This window comes from Macaca mulatta, chromosome 2 (assembly GCF_049350105.2).
Source record: "Macaca mulatta isolate MMU2019108-1 chromosome 2, T2T-MMU8v2.0, whole genome shotgun sequence".
Taxonomy (NCBI): Eukaryota; Metazoa; Chordata; class Mammalia; order Primates; family Cercopithecidae; genus Macaca; species Macaca mulatta.
Window position 1 is genome coordinate 142,620,163 of NC_133407.1, and position 7,277 is coordinate 142,627,439.

Consider the following 7,277-nt stretch of genomic DNA (forward strand, 5'->3'; position numbering starts at 1 on the left):
AAGTACAATTGCAAATGCTTTCTTCACCTCAGTTATTTCACTCTCGCCTTGCTTGCAAATAGACTTTTTTTTTTTAATCATTCAAAAGGGATTAGCTTGGAGGAAAAAAAAATGTTTCTTTAAAAATTGGTGATTCAGAATCATTATCAGGAGGTCTAGAATAATTTTGGCCTGGAATCTCTGCAGGACTTGATCTAATCTGGTGTGGACAGTCCCCCTGCCCCCACCCCCGCTTCCCCCATATGCACTGATACCAACTTCTTTAGTAAAAAGGAGATGCTGAGGGAACTAATGATTTTTACATCTGCTTGTTCAACATTGCCCAGAACAGGTAAACAGAACTCAGTGGGTTTCTCATATTAAAGAATTCCTAGAAGACTTGACAGCGGGAGATGACAATGCAGGCTTTCTTTATGTCTTCAGATTTATTTATCTTTTCTTCTTTAAGAAACCTTATATGCTGGGAATCTGAGGTATATTCCAAAACTATACTTATATCAGGCTAAATGTTACTTCTAATCTTGAACTCCCCAATACTATTTTCTGTTACACACTCCTAAAATTTTGAAATGTATAGATTTTGTGGAGAAGACACCAAACTCACTCTTTCTTTAGCACTAAACCATGGAAAGCTTTTACAAAATTAATGACAAACTCAAGTGTTTAGCTCCAAAGCTTAAATGGGGAAATGTGAAGTTCATATAAATTGAGCAGTTTGCAAGGGTATCTGACATGCCTGAAAACACAGGGAAGAGCCAGACACAATGGCTCTTGCATAATTACCAAATTGCGGAGTCTGTGGATATGTTTATATTTAGGAAATCATCTAGGCCCCTCCCAAGTTTATATGGATGCCGTAAGACATGAAAGTGGCATTATGTAATTGCCCGCCTGACAGCCCATTACATCAGTTATATATTAAATATGAAGCAAATCCAGTATCATGCACCTCATGAAAGTAGTTCTGGTCACAAAGTGGGTCAGATCATGCCTCTCCTTTCCACCTAGGCCTCCCTGTCTCCCTCCCATAAGATTAGATTGACAAGGTAAATTTCAGCCTGGGCCCTGACAGAATGATCATGAATTCCTAATAAGGGGGGTATACTGAATTAATAAGGTAGCATTTTAATGCATCAGTCTGCATATTAGCATGCCTCATTCATGTAAATAGAAGACAGTGGTCATGAGGAGAAGGAAAACAAACCATATAATTGGGGCACACAGGACTACATTTTTACAGCTGTGACTTAAGGAAAAGTGAGGAGAAGCATTTATTGTGCATCAAGCCCTCTGCTAGGAGCTTCACATAGATTACTTTGAATCCTTTCAGTTGCCCGTGTTGTCCCTATGTTAGAGAATAGTGTTTACTCAGCCTCACAGAGCCAGGCAACTTGCCTGAAATCTCACAGCTGGTAAGAAACAACTGAGACTTAACTCAAGACTGTATGACTAAAACCAGTAGTTTTCCACCTGTATAATGGTCCACAAACCAAATCTAGGTCAGGAATAGAGAACACATAACCCCCAAATATTCAGCATTTGAGTCAGGAACAATGGAGCAGAGGCAAGGTCTAATTTAAGACTCAAACCTGAGATCAATATGCGGAAACCACAAGCCAAAGAGGAAAAAGTAAAGGACAGGTCTTCCATGGCTGTGACAACAAATCCATACAATGAACTGGAAGAAACTGAAGCTGCAAAAGAAAAAAAAAACTAGTCAAGCAATCAGTCAAAATGAAAGTGAGTGGGAGTAAAAGTAGGTCCCAAATATGGCCACATTTTGAGCACTTGTTATGCTTCAGATGCCGTGGTGAGCACCTGGCCTGTATTATCTTGTGGAATCCTTAATAACTTTGTAAAGTAGGTATTCATGTCCCCATTTTTCACATAGAGAAACTGAGCCTCAGTTCATCACTTATAAGTGATGAAGCCAAGCAGCCCTGGCTGTCAGACTCCCAGGCCCAAGACTAACCATGAAACTGTTCTAGCTGAAAAGGCACTCAGAGTACTGGACTGGCCATCTCATTGGCCTGGTGAATTCAGTTCTTTCCTGAGAATGAGGAACAAAGAAAAGAGTAGGTGTCATAATCTTGCAAGGAACCTCCCCACAGAAGGCTTGTTAATGTGGCATTTAATGCCATAGCCTTAGATAAAAAAGAAAATGCTACCTTGCTCTTTTTATTTTTTAACCATTAAAGTTAGTCTCCCATTTTAATCATATACCACATCATCCAGAGCAAAGACATGTTCTGATGCTGTAAGTAATTGCATCTTAACTTTCCTATAGATCATTCTGGGGGCTGAGGGTGCTAGGAGGATAAATTCCCTGGAGAACTGTTAGTGAAGAGTTTTATGCCTAATCCTGTGTCTTTGTGATCTCAGTCACCCTTAGTTTAAAAATGTATTACTTTCAATCTTGTAAGAGGCAGACTGGTTTAAGTATCTCCTGTGCTACTGAGGAAACTATGAAAAGAAGGCGACTGTGAATATTAACCAAAATATATGCTCTTATATTATTTTCCCACTTATCAGAGCACCACACACTTATTAACAGTACTTGATTTTACCAAATTTTATTCTAACTGGCTTAGGGGTGCTTCCACCATCATAAGATGGTTCGTGTTTGCAACTCATTTAAAAATCGCATTTTTTATTCTGATTGTAACAGTAGTATATGTTTACTATAGAGAATCTAGAGAAAAATATTTATTACAAATAGCATATAATTCCACAACTCAAAACCAGATGAGATTTTGGTACACTTCTTTCTAGTTTCTTTTTTCTCTGTGTATGTATTTATATATGTAGATATACATATAATTATAAAAATATATACCTTTATGAGTATAGAATTAGCATCATAGTATATATAGCTTTGTACACTTTTTTCTATTATGCAAAATGTAAGCATCTTTTTATATTATTAAACTATCTTGGAAACCATGGTATTAAAGGCTGTATAACCATCTATCATACGGATATTCAGTAATGGAATAAGTCCTTTTGGAAGCATTTTGCCTCTTCCATATCAAGCACCAGGGACATGAAGATGAGCCCACCCTGCCCCTGCTCTCCAGGGTGTAGTCACAGAGGAAGATAGACATCCACGTAAAGGACCATCCAGTATGATGACTACACGGAGAAGATGAAACGGCACAACAGCACAGGGAAGAAGATCCCTGGTCAGATTGGGGAGCTCAAATTTCAGATTTCACTACTTAAGCTCAGAATGAAAAGATGAGCTGAGGGCTTCAGAAGCAAGCATCCCGAGACAGGGCATCCTACGCAGCAAACAAATTGCCGTGATCACAGACTTTCCAAGGATGTGGAAGAAGTCTTCCCGGAGGACTTGGGGACTCTGGAGGCCTTCTGATAAAGGAGAAGGGGCTCCTAAAAATACAGGGTAACTACACTGGAAGCTGAAGTAGGAGAGAAACTACAGCAAGGTTTTGTGCAGAGGGGAGAGGGAGAGGCTGGGTTGTATGAGGAGCCTATGGTCCCCAGATGAAGCTTTATTCCCAGTTTAATTTTTTAAGCCATTCCACATAATCACTGGGGGGAGTGCCTTCCTGGTGAGATAAGAGAAGCTCGCAAGAGCAATTTGATAAACCTTCCAAGCCCTGGGGCCTCAGTGTGGAACCTCAGCTGTGGTAATATGTAAGACACAAGCACTAAACAGATGTGAGATTGCCCTAATTGCTTAAGACTATCCCAGTCAGTGGCTTCCACTTAGTACAGGCTTTCTTTGGTGTCTGTGGTGTCAAGAAAACCCCGTCTCTACTAAAAAATACAAAAAAAACCTAGCCGGGCGAGGTGGCGGGCGCCTGTAGTCCCAGCTACTCGGGAGGCTAAGGCAGGAGAATGGCGTGAACCCGGCAGGCGGAGCTTGCAGTGAGCTGAGATCCGGCCATTGCACTCCAGCCTGGGTGACAGCACGAGACTCCGCCTCAAAAAAAAAAAAAAAAGAAAGAAAAGAAAATAGGAAGTGCATGTTTGGAAAATTGAAACTGATTTTGTGGTGTTTAAAAGCACAAATGAATCCTCTTCAGCTTGTCCTTTGCCCACTAAATACAAATATTTCTAGTTCACTTGCTTAGACAAAATTCTGATCCTTTTCTTAGTGTAACAAACAAGGCCTTATACTTGGAATAGTAATAAAGAACAATTCATACTTGGATACATGTACCCCCAAACTCCATATTGCATCCCTCCGTTTCCAAAAGTAAAACAGGTCAAAGACATTGTAGTATAACTTAATACAAAATACTTCTGAATCTAGATTCTACTCCTATGGGATTTTCCTTGGGTTTTTAATTGGATTGACTTCTGATCACAGAAATTCCTGATAGCAAGAAGAGATTGATAGAAAAGGTTATTTTCCCGAATTCTGCTCTCAACAAGTATATGGGTGGACATTATACTTCTTGTTGTTTTGATCATTAGGAGATTTGTCCGAGGCAGATTCCATCACCACCTCCTCTGAATTATTGGTCTCTCTCTGGAGAAATACTCAACTGGCCATCTTACAAAAAGCTTAATTTCAGTTCATTTCCCCAGACTTACAAGTTATAGTTAGCTTCCCATTAACTACATAAATTGAGAGGAGCAATTTGTAAACAATGAAAAACACTGGACCATCCAAAAGCCAATAGAGGTTTGTTGAATGAATGAACTCATTCACAACTTTGACTTTGGAGTGAATAATAAGTTTTTGCTAGAAGCAAATGCATTCATCTCCCTGGTTATACTTTGTTTTGTCTTGTAATAGATTTTTGGACTGTTGCAGAGAGCAAGCTGGCATTTGGTTGATTTGGGGAAACAGATTGCATTTCTTAAATTTTCTTTCTTTCTTTTCTTCCATATTGAGACCTGGGAAAATTTCCCTTAACTTCATTCCAAGTTTGTGGAAATCATACAACCCAGGACATCTTGCTTGGGCTGAGCCACTTGTAATGATCTGGGATTGTTTGGATTTGTGTTCAGCTCCCCAAGGTGCTACTCTGAACGTACAACGTAACAGCTTACATTTTCTGGGCACATACCAACTTTCAGTAGATTTGGTAACCATGCAGATGAGTACCTAATCTTCATAGTTCAGTGGGGTACACTTTCACAGTTCCTCAAACTCTGGAAGCCTTATTCAAAAGAGTACAGCCATCTTTTTTTTACCCCAGCAAATCTTGCACTTTGGAAATGAATACCAGAAATTAACACACAATCTTCCTCTTGTATCACAACTACCAAAGGTCAGGTTAGGGAGAAGTTTGGGAAGGAGTAATGACACCAGAGGAGGAAGGGAAAGAAAGCCACACAGCCACTGTGGAAATGTCAAACCGTGGAGATGGTGTAGTCAGAAAATACTGCTTAGGGGCAGAGTGGTAGACATCTCTCTCTCCCCCTCAAAGCTCTGTAACAGGAGATCCTGGTGGGAGTGGAGAAATTATAATTGAAAGTTTGCTGAAAGAAGAGCCTTTTAAACTGGCCTCTTAGGAAACAGTCCTTATCTTTTTCCCTCTTCTTTTTCACTTTCTCTAAGCAAAGCTGTTCAGAATTTCTACAATTACTCATAACACCTCTCTCATTTGGGTTCTCTTCTTCTCTGTAGGCAACATCCATTCTGGGGAGCGAGGAAAACTCAAAGTTGGATGTAGAAGAGTGGAGGCAGAGGTCTGGACTCTAAGGATCCTAAAATTTTCTTTTTAAGTTGTCCTGGCCAGTCCCCCAGGGAATATGGAAAGAGGAATCCAGAATAAAAGCTCTTTCCATGCATTAAAAAAAAAATGCATATGATAGGCTTGACCATCCCTTGGTTAGTCATCTTGAAGGTGAAAGAATGATGGATAAAGTCTAGAATGGCTAGCAGTCAGAGCCAAATGGCTTGGTCAATTAAATTCTAACCCTAGTCTTTTCTCTTCCTCCATGAAAAGTATTAAGCTAATTAAGCTACTTATCTTTTCTAATTTACTGGCTTATACTTCCACATCCCTACTTCTTGTTCGCTGTATTGCAGTTCCACTAGACTGCTTTTCAGAACCTTGGTCATACCTTCTCACATTCACATAGATCCTCTCACTGAAATGCCTCCTCCTTTTTCTCCTGCTTAATCCTCACTCTTTCCTTGGAGCTTTTTAGACAAAGCCTTCAAAGAGCTCAGATTAAGTTAGTTTTGCCTGTCATACCGTCTTATATTAGGCCGTTCTCTCCATCTTAGCAACCATCTTGGCTGCTGACTTTATTCACCACTGGAAGATATTTGCCTTATTCACTACTGCATGCCCAGGGCCTATGACACATGGCCCCAGGTAACTTCTCAATTGTCTTCTCCCCCGTTTCTAAATAATGAGTAAATGTATGCCCAACTTCTGACCCAAGGACCGGGCACTTAGGAAACACAATTTTAGGAGCAGCCCTGCAAACTCTTTTCTCTCACCCCAATTTTTTCCTGCTATTCTCCCCCACCACAATAGCATTTCTACTTTTCCTTAGAGAGCACAGTCCTTGTATTTATTTGCTGGGGCTGCCATAACAAAGTACCATAGACGGGGTGGCTTAAACAACAGGAATCTATTTCCTCATAGTCCTCAAGGCTAGAAGTCCAAGGCAAAATGTTGGCAGGGTTGGTCTCCTCTGAGGCTCTTCTCCTTGGCTTGTAGATGGCTGTCTTCCCCTTATGTCTTCATATGATCTTCCTTCCATGTGTCTGTGTCCTATTTCCTCTTCTTTTTTTTTTTTTTTTTTTGGAGATGGAGTTTTGCTCTCGTTGCCCAGGCTGGAGTGCAATGGCATAATCTCAGCTTACTGCAACCTCCACCTTATAGATTCAAGTGATTCTCCTGCCTCAGCCTCCCGAGTAGCTGGGATTACAAGTGCCCGCCACCATGCCTGGCTAATTTTTGTAGTTTTAGTAGACACAGGGTTTCACCATGCTGGCCAGGCTGGTCTCACACTCCTGACCTCAGGTGATCCACCCGCCTTGGCTTCCCAAAGTGCTGGGATTACAGGCATGAAGCACTGCTTCTGGCCCTATTTTCTCTTTTTGTAAGGACACTAGTCATATTATATTAGGGTCCACCCTAATGACCTCATTTTAACTTGATTTTCTTGAAACAGACCATCTTAAATATAGTAACATTCTGAGGTACTGGCAGTTAGGAACTTTTGGGAGACAATTCAACCACAACAGTTGGGGGTCCTGCTTGGATGACTATGTCTAGGTAGTTGACTGTCATTGTGAATCCTGGGTAGGGCATACCCTTCACAATGACATACAAAACAAG